The following is a 17532-nucleotide window of genomic DNA, read 5'->3' as shown; positions in this document are numbered from 1 at the left end:
GCGCTTGATTTCTTTATTGGCCTCAAGAATACATGAACAATGTGTAACAGGCGTTTCTTTACTGTCTGCGTTTCTCATGTGTAGAGAAATGACTAGTAGGCTAGGGAATGACACTTGCATGTCCAGTGATCATGTAATACATTAGTCCTTTGATATGCTGATGATGAGTTGTTTATATCTATTGATATTGTTATATCTGTCTTGTTATCTACATTTTATAATTGACAGATTAGCAAGGTAAGTGTTGGTATGCCTCAAATTACGCATGAAAAACAGCTACATTTTGGTTTACACGAACTCAATCAATTGTTATCGGAAGATAATCAATTACTGTGAGGTTTTATTCTGAAATATATATATATTTCAGAATAATATAATATATATTATAGAATAATAGAATAATATTATAGAATAATATATATATTATTCCATTGACACATATAGTGGAAACCACACGTGAAATAGACATTTTCACATTTTATAGATATGGACAAATTTGGTCAAGAATGCGATGCCACTGATATTATACCCCTTCATCTCATCATCCCCCCAATGTCTTCCCCGGTATAAACTCGGTTAGGCTACTCCATGTATAAAGAATATTCTCCTATCTCTTATCAGTCCATATCTCGGGTGATTTTATCTCTCCCCTTTGGTAGTGGTTCTCTCTAGGACCCAGAAGAGTGGGAGAGACAAGTGTTGAACCAGAATACGTATCGCCGTTCCTAATTACCTCACATTAGGAAAACATATATGGCTTATCTTCAGTCTAGTCCGTCACTCTTGACTCTTGTTGGGCAGATACAAGTGGTACAGAGGCAGGTGCAAGCCTGCGATTACCCACTCGGAATACGCTGTCTGTCTGGCGCTCTGTGGTTCTGTTCCTTCGCGAATCAGTGAGCAGAGATCACGAGGTAGATAGGTGGGTTTTATGAGGTTATCACGAATGCTCCCGAGACCAGAGGAACGCCCGCAAGGTGAAATGACACAATATATCATCTGCATCCCTGAGAGGAGGTCTGCGTTGCGTAAAAGAAGCGGATGATTGAGGATAAACTGGGAGGTTTCCCGTGTCTCGGGGTGATTCCAGTGTCTCAGGAGTCGCGTCTGAGCGGTAATAGACGAGAGAGACCTAGAGAGAATAGGTTGTTTGCGCTCCCGGGAGGTCCCGCTCTGCATGAAAAGGAGCGATGCAAAAGATATTCCCAAGGTAAGAAGAAGTAGAGAAATAACCGATTATGAAGTTTAAAAAAAACAAAAGTTGAGGAGCTGTATCGGTATTTTAGCTCTTCATTTAATATTCTATCGTTTTTAGGACGAGAGTTGTGTTTTACCCTGTCTGTTGCTTTCTGAATGCGCGCTTTACGCATAGGACTCGTTTGCCTGTTGTGATATAGATTTCGATTTTACAAAGACTTTTTCAAAATGGGAGTGTGACAAGGACTAAATCAGATATTGCAATCTGTCCCATGACCTCTTGCAACACACTAATTCGGTAATTAAACTACGTTAAGCACAAACCCGTTCCAAGGTTGCATACTGAACTTTTTGAATGGTTACGACAGGTCATTTCTAGTCCACCTGGGAAACCTCTGAGTATTCCGTTGCTAAAGTGTGATTCTAATTGAAATACAAGTAGTCATGCTCTTGCGAATTAGAACAAAATTGTGTGCAATAATCAACTATTTTCCAAATGTGAAAAAATATCTGATTTAAATAGGCCAATTTGTTACATTTTTGTTTATCAAATTATATGGTGAGCCATGGTCATCCGAAGTATGTTACATTTATTTATAGGTTCATACTGAGCAGAGAGGGGTTGTACAGGCTACAGACAGGGTTGAGGTTGTACAGGCTACTGACAGGGTTGAGGTTGTACAGGCTACAGACAGGGTTGAGGTTGTACAGGCTACAGACAGGGTTGAGGTTGTACAGGCTACAGACAGGGTTGAGGTTGTACAGGCTACAGACAGGGTTGAGGTTGTACAGGCTACAGACAGGGTTGAGGTTGTACAGGCTACAGACATAGATGATAGTGTTTAGACTATATACAGGCTTGAGGTTGTACAGGCTACAGACATAGCTGATAGTGTTTAGACTATATACAGGGTTGAGGTTGTACAGGCTATATACAGGGTTGAGGTTGTACAGGCTACAGACATAGCTGATAGTGTATAGACTATATACAGGGTTGAGGTTGTACAGGCTACAGACATAGCTGATAGTGTTTAGACTATATACAGGAATGAGGTTGTACAGGCTATATACAGGGTTGAGGTTGTACAGGCTACAGACATCGCTGATAGTGTTTAGACTATATACAGGGTTGAGGTTGTACAGGCTATATACAGGATTGAGGTTGTACAGGCTACAGACATAGCTGATAGTGTATAGACTATATACAGGGTTGAGGTTGTACAGGCTACAGACATAGCTGATAGTGTATAGACTATATACAGTGTTGAGGTTGTACGGCTATATACAGGGTTGAGGTTGTATAGAATATATACAGTTTTGAGGTTGTACAGGCTACATACAGGGTTGAGGTTGTACAGGCTCCAGACAGGGTTGAGGTTGTACAGGCTACATACAGGGTTGAGGTTGTACAGGCTACAGACAGGGTTGAGGTTGTACAGGCTACAGACAGGGTTGAGGTTGTACAGGCTACAGACAGGTTTGAGGTTGTACAGGCTACAGACAGGTTTGAAGTTGTACAGGCTACAGACAGGTTTGAGGTTGTACAGGCTACAGACAGGGTTGAGGTTGTACAGGCTACAGACAGGGTTGAGGTTGTACAGGCTACAGACAGGGTTGAGGTTGTACAGGCTACAGACAGGGTTGAGGTTGTACAGGCTACATACAGAGTTGAGGTTGTACAGGCTACAGACATAGCTGATAGTGTTTAAACTATATACAGGGTTGAGGTTGTACAGGCTACAGACATAGCTGATAGCGTTTAGACTATATACAGGCTTGAGGTTGTACAGGCTACAGACATAGCTGATAGTGTTTAGAATATATACAGGGTTGAGGTTGTACAGGCTATATACAGGGTTGAGGTTGTACAGGCTACAGACATAGCTGATAGTGTTTAGAATATATACAGTGTTGAGGTTGTACATCTATATACAGGGTTGAGGTTGTATAGACTATATACAGGGTTGAGGTTGTACAGGCTACATACAGGGTTGAGGTTGTACAGGCTACAGACAGGGTTGAGGTTGTACAGGCTACAGACAGGGTTGAGGTTGTACAGGCCACAGACATAGCTGATAGTGTTTAGACTATATACAGGTTTGAGGTTGTACAGGCTATATACAGGGTTGAGGTTGTACAGGCTACAGATATAGCTGATAGTGTTTAGACTATATACAGGTTTGAGGTTGTACAGGCTATATACAGGGTTGAGGTTGTACAGGCTACAGACATAGCTGATAGTGTTTAAACTATATACAGGGTTGAGGTTGTACAGGCTACAGACATAGCTGATAGCGTTTAGACTATATACAGGGTTGAGGTTGTACAGGCTACAGACATAGCTGATAGTGTTTAGACTATATACAGGGTTGAGGTTGTACAGGCTATATACAGGGTTGAGGTTGTACAGGCTACAGACATAGCTGATAGTGTATAGACTATATACAGAGTTGAGGTTGTACAGGCTACAGACATAGCTGATAGTGTTTAGACTATATACAGGGTTGAGGTTGTACAGGCTATATACAGGGTTGAGGTTGTACAGGCTACAGACATAGCTGATAGTGTTTAGACTATATACAGGGTTGAGGTTGTACAGGCTATATACAGGGTTGAGGTTGTACAGGCTACAGACATAGCTGATATTGTTTAGACTATAAACAGGGTTGAGGTTGTACAGACTATATACAGGGTTGAGGTTGTACATCTATATACAGGGTTGAGGTTGTACAGGCTACATACAGGGTTGAGGTTGTAGAGGCTACATACAGGGTTGAGGTTGTACAGGCTACAGACATAGATGATAGTGTTTAGACTATATACAGGCTTGAGGTTGTACAGGCTACAGACATAGCTGATAGTGTTTAGACTATATACAGGGTTGAGGTTGTACAGGCTATATACAGGGTTGAGGTTGTACAGGCTACAGACATAGCTGATAGTGTATAGACTATATACAGGGTTGAGGTTGTACAGGCTACAGACATAGCTGATAGTGTTTAGACTATATACAGGAATGAGGTTGTACAGGCTATATACAGGGTTGAGGTTGTACAGGCTACAGACATCGCTGATAGTGTTTAGACTATATACAGGGTTGAGGTTGTACAGGCTATATACAGGATTGAGGTTGTACAGGCTACAGACATAGCTGATAGTGTATAGACTATATACAGGGTTGAGGTTGTACAGGCTACAGACATAGCTGATAGTGTATAGACTATATACAGTGTTGAGGTTGTACGGCTATATACAGGGTTGAGGTTGTATAGAATATATACAGTTTTGAGGTTGTACAGGCTACATACAGGTTTGAGGTTGTACAGGCTCCAGACAGGGTTGAGGTTGTACAGGCTACATACAGGGTTGAGGTTGTACAGGCTACAGACAGGGTTGAGGTTGTACAGGCTACAGACAGGGTTGAGGTTGTACAGGCTACAGACAGGTTTGAGGTTGTACAGGCTACAGACAGGTTTGAAGTTGTACAGGCTACAGACAGGTTTGAGGTTGTACAGGCTACAGACAGGGTTGAGGTTGTACAGGCTACAGACAGGGTTGAGGTTGTACAGGCTACAGACAGGGTTGAGGTTGTACAGGCTACAGACAGGGTTGAGGTTGTACAGGCTACATACAGAGTTGAGGTTGTACAGGCTACAGACATAGCTGATAGTGTTTAAACTATATACAGGGTTGAGGTTGTACAGGCTACAGACATAGCTGATAGCGTTTAGACTATATACAGGCTTGAGGTTGTACAGGCTACAGACATAGCTGATAGTGTTTAGAATATATACAGGGTTGAGGTTGTACAGGCTATATACAGGGTTGAGGTTGTACAGGCTACAGACATAGCTGATAGTGTTTAGAATATATACAGTGTTGAGGTTGTACATCTATATACAGGGTTGAGGTTGTATAGACTATATACAGGGTTGAGGTTGTACAGGCTACATACAGGGTTGAGGTTGTACAGGCTACAGACAGGGTTGAGGTTGTACAGGCTACAGACAGGGTTGAGGTTGTACAGGCCACAGACATAGCTGATAGTGTTTAGACTATATACAGGTTTGAGGTTGTACAGGCTATATACAGGGTTGAGGTTGTACAGGCTACAGATATAGCTGATAGTGTTTAGACTATATACAGGTTTGAGGTTGTACAGGCTATATACAGGGTTGAGGTTGTACAGGCTACAGACATAGCTGATAGTGTTTAAACTATATACAGGGTTGAGGTTGTACAGGCTACAGACATAGCTGATAGCGTTTAGACTATATACAGGCTTGAGGTTGTACAGGCTACAGACATAGCTGATAGTGTTTAGAATATATACAGGGTTGAGGTTGTACAGGCTATATACAGGGTTGAGGTTGTACAGGCTACAGACATAGCTGATAGTGTTTAGAATATATACAGTGTTGAGGTTGTATAGACTATATACAGGGTTGAGGTTGTACAGGCTACATACAGGGTTGAGGTTGTACAGGCTACAGACAGGGTTGAGGTTGTACAGGCTACAGACAGGGTTGAGGTTGTACAGGCCACAGACATAGCTGATAGTGTTTAGACTATATACAGGTTTGAGGTTGTACAGGCTATATACAGGGTTGAGGTTGTACAGGCTACAGATATAGCTGATAGTGTTTAGACTATATACAGGTTTGAGGTTGTACAGGCTATATACAGGGTTGAGGTTGTACAGGCTACAGACATAGCTGATATTGTTTAGACTATATACAGGTTTGAGGTTGTACAGACTATATACAGGGTTGAGGTTGTACAGGCTACAGACATAGCTGATAGTGTTTAGACTATATACAGGGTTGAGGTTGTACAGGCTACAGACATAGCTGATAGTGTTTAGACTATATACAGTGTTGAGGTTGTACGTCTATATACAGGGTTGAGGTTGTATAGACTATATACAGGGTTGAGGTTGTACAGGCTACAGACAGGGTTGAGGTTGTACAGGCTACAGATAGGGTTGAGGTTGTACAGGCTACAGACAGGGTTGAGGTTGGACAGGCTACAGATAGGGTTGAGGTTGTACAGGCTACAGACAGGGTTGAGGTTGTACAGGCTACAGACAGGGTTGAGGTTGTACAGGCTACAGACAGAATTGAGGTTGTACAGGCTACAGACAGAATTGAGGTTGTACAGGCTACAGACAGGGTTGAGGTTGTACAGGCTACAGACAGGGTTGAGGTTGTACAGGCTACATACAGGGTTGGGGTTGTACAGGCTACATACAGGGTTGAGGTTGTAGAGGCTACAGACATAGCTGACCGTGTTTAGACTATATACAGGGTTGAGGTTGTACAGGCTACAGACATAGCTGATAGTGTTTAGACTATATACAGGCTTGAGGTTGTACTGGCTACAGACATAGCTGATAGTGTTTAGACTATATACAGGCTTGAGGTTGTACAGGCTATATACAGGGTTGAGGTTGTACAGGCTACAGACATAGCTGATAGTGTTTAGAATATATACAGGATTGAGGTTGTACAGGCTACAGACATAGTCTAAACACTATCAGCTATGTACAGGGTTGAGGTTGTACAGGCTATATACATGGTTGATGTTGTACAGGCTACAGACATAGCTGATAGTGTATAGACTATATACAGGGTTGAGGTTGTACAGGCTACAGACATAGTTGATAGTGTTTAGACTATATACAGGGTTGAGGTTGTACGGCTATATACAGGGTTGAGGTTGTATAGACTATATACAGGGTTTAGGTTGTACAGGCTACATACAGGGTTGAGGTTGTACAGGCTACAGACAGGGTTGAGGTTGTACAGGCTACAGACAGGGTTGAGGTTGTACAGGCTACAGACAGGGTTGAGGTTGTACAGGCTACAGACAGGATTGAGGTTGTACAGGCTATATACAGGGTTGAGGTTGTACAGGCTACAGACATCGCTGATAGTGTTTAGACTATATACAGGGTTGAGGTTGTACAGGCTATATACAGGGTTGAGGTTGTACAGGCTACAGACATAGCTGATAGTGTATAGACTATATACAGGGTTGAGGTTGTACAGGCTACAGACATAGCTGATAGTGTATAGACTATATACAGGGTTGAGGTTGTACAGGCTACAGACATAGCTGATAGTGTATAGACTATATACAGGGTTGAGGTTGTACAGGCTACAGACATAGCTGATAGTGTTTAGACTATATGCAGGAATGAGGTTGTACAGGCTATATACAGGGTTGAGGTTGTACAGGCTACAGACATCGCTGATAGTGTTTAGACTATATACAGGGTTGAGGTTGTACAGGCTATATACAGGGTTGAGGTTGTACAGGCTACAGACATAGCTGATAGTGTATAGACTATATACAGGGTTGAGGTTGTACAGGCTACAGACATAGCTGATAGTGTATAGACTATATACAGGGTTGAGGTTGTACAGGCTACAGACATAGCTGATAGTGTATAGACTATATACATGGTTGAGGTTGTACAGGCTACAGACATAGCTGATAGTGTATAGACTATATACAGTGTTGAGGTTGTACGGCTATATACAGGGTTGAGGTTGTACAGGCTACAGACATAGCTGATAGTGTTTAGAATATATACAGTGTTGAGGTTGTATAGACTATATACAGGGTTGAGGTTGTACAGGCTACATACAGGGTTGAGGTTGTACAGGCTACAGACAGGGTTGAGGTTGTACAGGCTACAGACAGGGTTGAGGTTGTACAGGCCACAGACATAGCTGATAGTGTTTAGACTATATACAGGTTTGAGGTTGTACAGGCTATATACAGGGTTGAGGTTGTACAGGCTACAGATATAGCTGATAGTGTTTAGACTATATACAGGTTTGAGGTTGTACAGGCTATATACAGGGTTGAGGTTGTACAGGCTACAGACATAGCTGATATTGTTTAGACTATATACAGGTTTGAGGTTGTACAGACTATATACAGGGTTGAGGTTGTACAGGCTACAGACATAGCTGATAGTGTTTAGACTATATACAGGGTTGAGGTTGTACAGGCTACAGACATAGCTGATAGTGTTTAGACTATATACAGTGTTGAGGTTGTACGTCTATATACAGGGTTGAGGTTGTATAGACTATATACAGGGTTGAGGTTGTACAGGCTACAGACAGGGTTGAGGTTGTACAGGCTACAGATAGGGTTGAGGTTGTACAGGCTACAGACAGGGTTGAGGTTGGACAGGCTACAGATAGGGTTGAGGTTGTACAGGCTACAGACAGGGTTGAGGTTGTACAGGCTACAGACAGGGTTGAGGTTGTACAGGCTACAGACAGAATTGAGGTTGTACAGGCTACAGACAGAATTGAGGTTGTACAGGCTACAGACAGGGTTGAGGTTGTACAGGCTACAGACAGGGTTGAGGTTGTACAGGCTACATACAGGGTTGGGGTTGTACAGGCTACATACAGGGTTGAGGTTGTAGAGGCTACAGACATAGCTGACCGTGTTTAGACTATATACAGGGTTGAGGTTGTACAGGCTACAGACATAGCTGATAGTGTTTAGACTATATACAGGCTTGAGGTTGTACTGGCTACAGACATAGCTGATAGTGTTTAGACTATATACAGGCTTGAGGTTGTACAGGCTATATACAGGGTTGAGGTTGTACAGGCTACAGACATAGCTGATAGTGTTTAGAATATATACAGGATTGAGGTTGTACAGGCTACAGACATAGTCTAAACACTATCAGCTATGTACAGGGTTGAGGTTGTACAGGCTATATACATGGTTGATGTTGTACAGGCTACAGACATAGCTGATAGTGTATAGACTATATACAGGGTTGAGGTTGTACAGGCTACAGACATAGTTGATAGTGTTTAGACTATATACAGGGTTGAGGTTGTACGGCTATATACAGGGTTGAGGTTGTATAGACTATATACAGGGTTTAGGTTGTACAGGCTACATACAGGGTTGAGGTTGTACAGGCTACAGACAGGGTTGAGGTTGTACAGGCTACAGACAGGGTTGAGGTTGTACAGGCTACAGACAGGGTTGAGGTTGTACAGGCTACAGACAGGGTTGAGGTTGTACAGGCTATATACAGGGTTGAGGTTGTACAGGCTACAGACATCGCTGATAGTGTTTAGACTATATACAGGGTTGAGGTTGTACAGGCTATATACAGGGTTGAGGTTGTACAGGCTACAGACATAGCTGATAGTGTATAGACTATATACAGGGTTGAGGTTGTACAGGCTACAGACATAGCTGATAGTGTATAGACTATATACAGGGTTGAGGTTGTACAGGCTACAGACATAGCTGATAGTGTATAGACTATATACAGGGTTGAGGTTGTACAGGCTACAGACATAGCTGATAGTGTTTAGACTATATGCAGGAATGAGGTTGTACAGGCTATATACAGGGTTGAGGTTGTACAGGCTACAGACATCGCTGATAGTGTTTAGACTATATACAGGGTTGAGGTTGTACAGGCTATATACAGGGTTGAGGTTGTACAGGCTACAGACATAGCTGATAGTGTATAGACTATATACAGGGTTGAGGTTGTACAGGCTACAGACATAGCTGATAGTGTATAGACTATATACAGGGTTGAGGTTGTACAGGCTACAGACATAGCTGATAGTGTATAGACTATATACATGGTTGAGGTTGTACAGGCTACAGACATAGCTGATAGTGTATAGACTATATACAGTGTTGAGGTTGTACGGCTATATACAGGGTTGAGGTTGTATAGACTATATACAGTTTTGAGGTTGTACACGCTACATACAGGGTTGAGGTTGTACAGGCTACAGACAGGGTTGAGGTTGTACAGGCTACAGACAGGGTTGAGGTTGTACAGGCTACAGACAGGGTTGAGGTTGTACAGGCTACAGACAGGGTTGAGGTTGTACAGGCTACAGACAGGGTTGAGGTTGTACAGGCTACAGACAGGGTTGAGGTTGTACAGACTATATACAGGGTTGAGGTTGTACAGGCTACAGACATAGCTGATAGTGTTTAGACTATATAGAGGGTTGAGGTTGTATGGCTATATACAGGGTTGAGGTTGTATAGACTATATACAGGGTTTAGGTTGTACAGGGTTGAGGTTGTACAGGCTACAGACAGGTTTGAGGTTGTACAGGCTACAGACAGGGTTGAGGTTGTACAGGCTACAGACAGGGTTGAGGTTGTACAGGCTACAGACAGGATGAGGTTGTACAGGCTACATACAGGGTTGAGGTTGTACAGGCTACAGACATAGCTGATAGTGTTTAGACTATATACAGGGTTGAGGTTGTACAGGCTATATACAGGGTTGAGGTTGTACAGGCTACAGACATAGCTGATAGTGTTTAGAATATATACAGTGTTGAGGTTGTACATCTATATACAGGGTTGAGGTTGTATAGACTATATACAGGGTTGAGGTTGTACAGGCTACATACAGGGTTGAGGTTGTACAGGCTACAGACAGGGTTGAGGTTGTACAGGCTACAGACAGGGTTGAGGTTGTACAGGCCACAGACATAGCTGATAGTGTTTAGACTATATACAGGTTTGAGGTTGTACAGGCTATATACAGGGTTGAGGTTGTACAGGCTACAGATATAGCTGATAGTGTTTAGACTATATACAGGTTTGAGGTTGTACAGGCTATATACAGGGTTGAGGTTGTACAGGCTACAGACATAGCTGATAGTGTTTAAACTATATACAGGGTTGAGGTTGTACAGGCTACAGACATAGCTGATAGCGTTTAGACTATATACAGGCTTGAGGTTGTACAGGCTACAGACATAGCTGATAGTGTTTAGAATATATACAGGGTTGAGGTTGTACAGGCTATATACAGGGTTGAGGTTGTACAGGCTACAGACATAGCTGATAGTGTATAGACTATATACATGGTTGAGGTTGTACAGGCTACAGACATAGCTGATAGTGTATAGACTATATACAGTGTTGAGGTTGTACGGCTATATACAGGGTTGAGGTTGTATAGACTATATACAGTTTTGAGGTTGTACACGCTACATACAGGGTTGAGGTTGTACAGGCTACAGACAGGGTTGAGGTTGTACAGGCTACAGACAGGGTTGAGGTTGTACAGGCTACAGACAGGGTTGAGGTTGTACAGGCTACAGACAGGGTTGAGGTTGTACAGGCTACAGACAGGGTTGAGGTTGTACAGGCTACAGACAGGGTTGAGGTTGTACAGACTATATACAGGGTTGAGGTTGTACAGGCTACAGACATAGCTGATAGTGTTTAGACTATATAGAGGGTTGAGGTTGTATGGCTATATACAGGGTTGAGGTTGTATAGACTATATACAGGGTTTAGGTTGTACAGGGTTGAGGTTGTACAGGCTACAGACAGGTTTGAGGTTGTACAGGCTACAGACAGGGTTGAGGTTGTACAGGCTACAGACAGGGTTGAGGTTGTACAGGCTACAGACAGGATGAGGTTGTACAGGCTACATACAGGGTTGAGGTTGTACAGGCTACAGACATAGCTGATAGTGTTTAGACTATATACAGGGTTGAGGTTGTACAGGCTATATACAGGGTTGAGGTTGTACAGGCTACAGACATAGCTGATAGTGTTTAGAATATATACAGTGTTGAGGTTGTACATCTATATACAGGGTTGAGGTTGTATAGACTATATACAGGGTTGAGGTTGTACAGGCTACATACAGGGTTGAGGTTGTACAGGCTACAGACAGGGTTGAGGTTGTACAGGCTACAGACAGGGTTGAGGTTGTACAGGCCACAGACATAGCTGATAGTGTTTAGACTATATACAGGTTTGAGGTTGTACAGGCTATATACAGGGTTGAGGTTGTACAGGCTACAGATATAGCTGATAGTGTTTAGACTATATACAGGTTTGAGGTTGTACAGGCTATATACAGGGTTGAGGTTGTACAGGCTACAGACATAGCTGATAGTGTTTAAACTATATACAGGGTTGAGGTTGTACAGGCTACAGACATAGCTGATAGCGTTTAGACTATATACAGGCTTGAGGTTGTACAGGCTACAGACATAGCTGATAGTGTTTAGAATATATACAGGGTTGAGGTTGTACAGGCTATATACAGGGTTGAGGTTGTACAGGCTACAGACATAGCTGATAGTGTTTAGAATATATACAGTGTTGAGGTTGTACATCTATATACAGGGTTGAGGTTGTATAGACTATATACAGGGTTGAGGTTGTACAGGCTACATACAGGGTTGAGGTTGTACAGGCTACAGACAGGGTTGAGGTTGTACAGGCTACAGACAGGGTTGAGGTTGTACAGGCCACAGACATAGCTGATAGTGTTTAGACTATATACAGGTTTGAGGTTGTACAGGCTATATACAGGGTTGAGGTTGTACAGGCTACAGATATAGCTGATAGTGTTTAGACTATATACAGGTTTGAGGTTGTACAGGCTACAGACATAGCTGATAGTGTTTAGACTATATACAGTGTTGAGGTTGTACGTCTATATACAGGGTTGAGGTTGTATAGACTATATACAGGGTTGAGGTTGTACAGGCTACAGACAGGGTTGAGGTTGTACAGGCTACAGATAGGGTTGAGGTTGTACAGGCTACAGACAGGGTTGAGGTTGGACAGGCTACAGATAGGGTTGAGGTTGTACAGGCTACAGACAGGGTTGAGGTTGTACAGGCTACAGACAGGGTTGAGGTTGTACAGGCTACAGACAGAATTGAGGTTGTACAGGCTACAGACAGAATTGAGGTTGTACAGGCTACAGACAGGGTTGAGGTTGTACAGGCTACAGACAGGGTTGAGGTTGTACAGGCTACATACAGGGTTGGGGTTGTACAGGCTACATACAGGGTTGAGGTTGTAGAGGCTACAGACATAGCTGACCGTGTTTAGACTATATACAGGGTTGAGGTTGTACAGGCTACAGACATAGCTGATAGTGTTTAGACTATATACAGGCTTGAGGTTGTACTGGCTACAGACATAGCTGATAGTGTTTAGACTATATACAGGCTTGAGGTTGTACAGGCTATATACAGGGTTGAGGTTGTACAGGCTACAGACATAGCTGATAGTGTTTAGAATATATACAGGGTTGAGGTTGTACAGGCTACAGACATAGTCTAAACACTATCAGCTATGTACAGGGTTGAGGTTGTAGAGGCTATATACATGGTTGATGTTGTACAGGCTACAGACATAGCTGATAGTGTATAGACTATATACAGGGTTGAGGTTGTACAGGCTACAGACATAGTTGATAGTGTTTAGACTATATACAGGGTTGAGGTTGTACGGCTATATACAGGGTTGAGGTTGTATAGACTATATACAGGGTTTAGGTTGTACAGGCTACATACAGGGTTGAGGTTGTACAGGCTACAGACAGGGTTGAGGTTGTACAGGCTACAGACAGGGTTGAGGTTGTACAGGCTACAGACAGGGTTGAGGTTGTACAGGCTACAGACAGGATTGAGGTTGTACAGGCTATATACAGGGTTGAGGTTGTACAGGCTACAGACATCGCTGATAGTGTTTAGACTATATACAGGGTTGAGGTTGTACAGGCTATATACAGGGTTGAGGTTGTACAGGCTACAGACATAGCTGATAGTGTATAGACTATATACAGGGTTGAGGTTGTACAGGCTACAGACATAGCTGATAGTGTATAGACTATATACAGGGTTGAGGTTGTACAGGCTACAGACATAGCTGATAGTGTATAGACTATATACAGGGTTGAGGTTGTACAGGCTACAGACATAGCTGATAGTGTTTAGACTATATGCAGGAATGAGGTTGTACAGGCTATATACAGGGTTGAGGTTGTACAGGCTACAGACATCGCTGATAGTGTTTAGACTATATACAGGGTTGAGGTTGTATGGCTATATACAGGGTTGAGGTTGTATAGACTATATACAGGGTTTAGGTTGTACAGGGTTGAGGTTGTACAGGCTACAGACAGGTTTGAGGTTGTACAGGCTACAGACAGGGTTGAGGTTGTACAGGCTACAGACAGGGTTGAGGTTGTACAGGCTACAGACAGGATGAGGTTGTACAGGCTACATACAGGGTTGAGGTTGTACAGGCTACAGACATAGCTGATAGTGTTTAGACTATATACAGGGTTGAGGTTGTACAGGCTATATACAGGGTTGAGGTTGTACAGGCTACAGACATAGCTGATAGTGTATAGACTATATACAGGGTTGAGGTTGTACAGGCTACAGACATAGCTGATAGTGTATAGACTATATACAGGGTTGAGGTTGTACAGGCTACAGACATAGCTGATAGTGTATAGACTATATACAGGGTTGAGGTTGTACAGGCTACAGACATAGCTGATAGTGTATAGACTATATACAGGGTTGAGGTTGTACAGGCTACAGACATAGCTGATAGTGTTTAGACTATATACAGTGTTGAGGTTGTACGGCTATATACAGTTTTGAGGTTGTACAGGCTACATACAGGGTTGAGGTTGTACAGGCTACAGACAGGGTTGAGGTTGTACAGGCTACAGACAGGGTTGAGGTTGTACAGGCTACAGACAGGGTTGAGGTTGTACAGGCTACAGACAGGGTTGAGGTTGTACAGGCTACAGACAGGGTTGAGGTTGTACAGGCTACAGACAGGGTTGAGGTTGTACAGGCTACAGACAGGGTTGAGGTTGTACAGGCTACATACAGGGTTGAGGTTGTACAGGCTACAGACATAGCTGATAGTGTTTAGACTATATACAGGGTTGAGGTTGTACAGGCTATAGACAGGGCTGAGGTTGTATAGACTACAGACAGGGCTGAGGTTGTGTAGACTACAGACAGGGCTGAGGTTGTATAGACTACAGACAGGGCTGAGGTTGTATAGACTACAGACAGGGCTGAGGTTGTATAGACTACAGACAGGGCTGAGGTTGTATAGACTACAGACAGGGCTGAGGTTGTATAGACTACAGACAGGGCTGAGGTTGTATAGATTACAGACAGGGCTGAGGTTGTATAGATTACAGACAGGGCTGAGGTTGTATAGACTACAGACAGGGCTGAGGTTGTATAGACTACAGACAGGGCTGAGGTTGTATAGACTACAGACAGGGCTGAGGTTGTATAGACTACAGACAGGGCTGAGGTTGTAGCATTTCAGGTGAAGCTGGTTGATAAAATACCTCACAATGGATTCCAGGTGACTACCTCATGAAGCTGGTTGAGAGAAAGCCAAGAGTGTGCAAAGCTGTCATCAAGACAAAGGGTGGCTACTTTGAAGAAACTCAAGTCTCCAGTATTTTCTGATTGTTTAACACTTTGTTTAACACGTTCTTGGTTAACTTCATGATTCCATATGTGTTATTTCGTAGTTTTGATGTAGAAGATCTCTGGAATGAGTAGGTGTGGCTAAACCTTTGACTGGTACTGTAGATAGAGCGGGAGGTAGAGGAATACAGAGATAGACAGAAGGGGGCTGGAAGCGGATGCCACGTCTGTGTTTCCTGCCAAGTGATCACGCTCTGGCTGGCTCTGGCTCATAGGGAAGGCATGGGTGTTGGACAATTGAAATCTGTGTGTGTGTGTGTGGTGGGGGAGTGGGGGGGATTTACAGTCATCAGTCCACACAACAAGCATTTGCCAGCTCAATTGGCCCAATAACATGTTAGGTGCTGGATTGGGCTGAATCAATACATGCAAACAGATTTTTAGTTTAAACTATGTGAGATTGTAATGTTTTGTGGACTAATTAATCAAATCATCTATACGCATTTAAAGATTTACATCTCAGACTGAATATCAATATATTAGATGTCTGATGATGAACCTTTTTTGCACATATTCTTATTAATTATTTTTTAATATATATTTTTCATTTATTGAAAGCAGTAACTTCCCTCAATGTACTCTGAACACTTCCTGACTCTAGGACCAAGAACATGTATTCCACTTCCTGACTCTAGGACCAAGAACATGTATTCCACTTCCTGACTCTAGGACCAAGAACATGTATTCCACTTCCTGACTCTAGGACCAAGAACATGTATTCCACTTCCTGACTCTAGAACCAAGAACATGTATTCCACTTCCTGACTCTAGAACCAAGAACATGTATTCCACTTCCTGACTCTAGGACCAAGAACATGTATTCCAAATAGCTTCTCAAGTTAATAATTGTATATTTTTTTCATTTCCCGAAAAATTTCTGTTTTGAGAGAGAGGACGTTTTTATCAGACAGTGACGAAATGCTTGCGCTGCATATACATTTCTTATGGCTGAAAGTGCGAAAGGAAAGGAGAAGATGTTTGAAGCTTCCTGCACTCTTCTGTTTGAAGGCTGTATTGCATCTACAGAGAGATTAACCTGTAATCTACAGAGAGATTAACCTGGAGAAGAGACCCCGAAGCAAGCTGGTGCTGGGGCTCTGTTCACAAACACACCCTACAGAGAGATTAACCTGGAGAAGAGACCCCGAAGCAAGCTGGTGCTGGGGCTCTGTTCACAAACACACCCTACAGAGAGATTAACCTGGAGAAGAGACCCCGAAGCAAGCTGGTGCTGGGGCTCTGTTCACAAACACACCCTACAGAGAGATTAACCTGGAGAAGAGACCCCGAAGCAAGCTGGTGCTGGGGCTCTGTTCACAAACACACCCTACAGAGAGATTAACCTGGAGAAGAGACCCCGAAGCAAGCTGGTGCTGGGGCTCTGTTCACAAACACACCCTACAGAGAGATTAACCTGGAGAAGAGACCCCGAAGCAAGCTGGTGCTTGGGCTCTGTTCACAAACACACCCTACAGAGAGATTAACCTGGAGAAGAGACCCCGAAGCAAGCTGGTGCTGGGGCTCTGTTCACAAACACACCCTACAGAGAGATTAACCTGGAGAAGAGACCCCGAAGCAAGCTGGTGCTGGGGCTCTGTTCACAAACACACCCTACAGAGAGATTAACCTGGAGAAGAGACCCCGAAGCAAGCTGGTGCTGGGGCTCTGTTCACAAACACACCCTACAGAGAGATTAACCTGGAGAAGAGACCCCGAAGCAAGCTGGTGCTGGGGCTCTGTTCACAAACAGACCCCACAGAGAGATTAACCTGGAGAAGAGACCCCGAAGCAAGCTGGTGCTGGGGCTCTGTTCACAAACAGACCCCACAGAGGCCAGAGCAACACAATTAGACAATCAGAGCAACACAATTTGACACATTGGAAAAAATCAACAAAAAAACAGAGCAAACTAGAATACTATTTGGCCCTAAACAGAGAGTACACAGAGGAAGAATACCTGACCACTATGACTTACCCAAACTTAAGGAAAGCTTTGACTATGTACAGA

The 17532-nt window shown here is 43.2% G+C and overlaps 1 protein-coding gene across 1 annotated transcript in view; it reads left to right on the top strand.

Annotated features, from left to right (window-relative positions):
• Positions 1–779: 779 nt before the first annotated feature.
• The window catches only part of LOC109881370 (netrin-G1-like), a 183361-nt gene continuing 166608 nt past the window's right edge, over positions 780–17532 (top strand). The window contains exon 1 of the mRNA XM_031810890.1: positions 780–1210. The gene's annotated coding sequence lies outside the window, so the exon portion shown is untranslated. The remainder of the gene's footprint in view (positions 1211–17532) is intronic.

Source organism: Oncorhynchus kisutch, linkage group LG30, assembly GCF_002021735.2.
Source record: "Oncorhynchus kisutch isolate 150728-3 linkage group LG30, Okis_V2, whole genome shotgun sequence".
NCBI lineage: Eukaryota > Metazoa > Chordata > Actinopteri > Salmoniformes > Salmonidae > Oncorhynchus > Oncorhynchus kisutch.
This window is presented reverse-complemented; position numbering and strand designations above follow the sequence as displayed.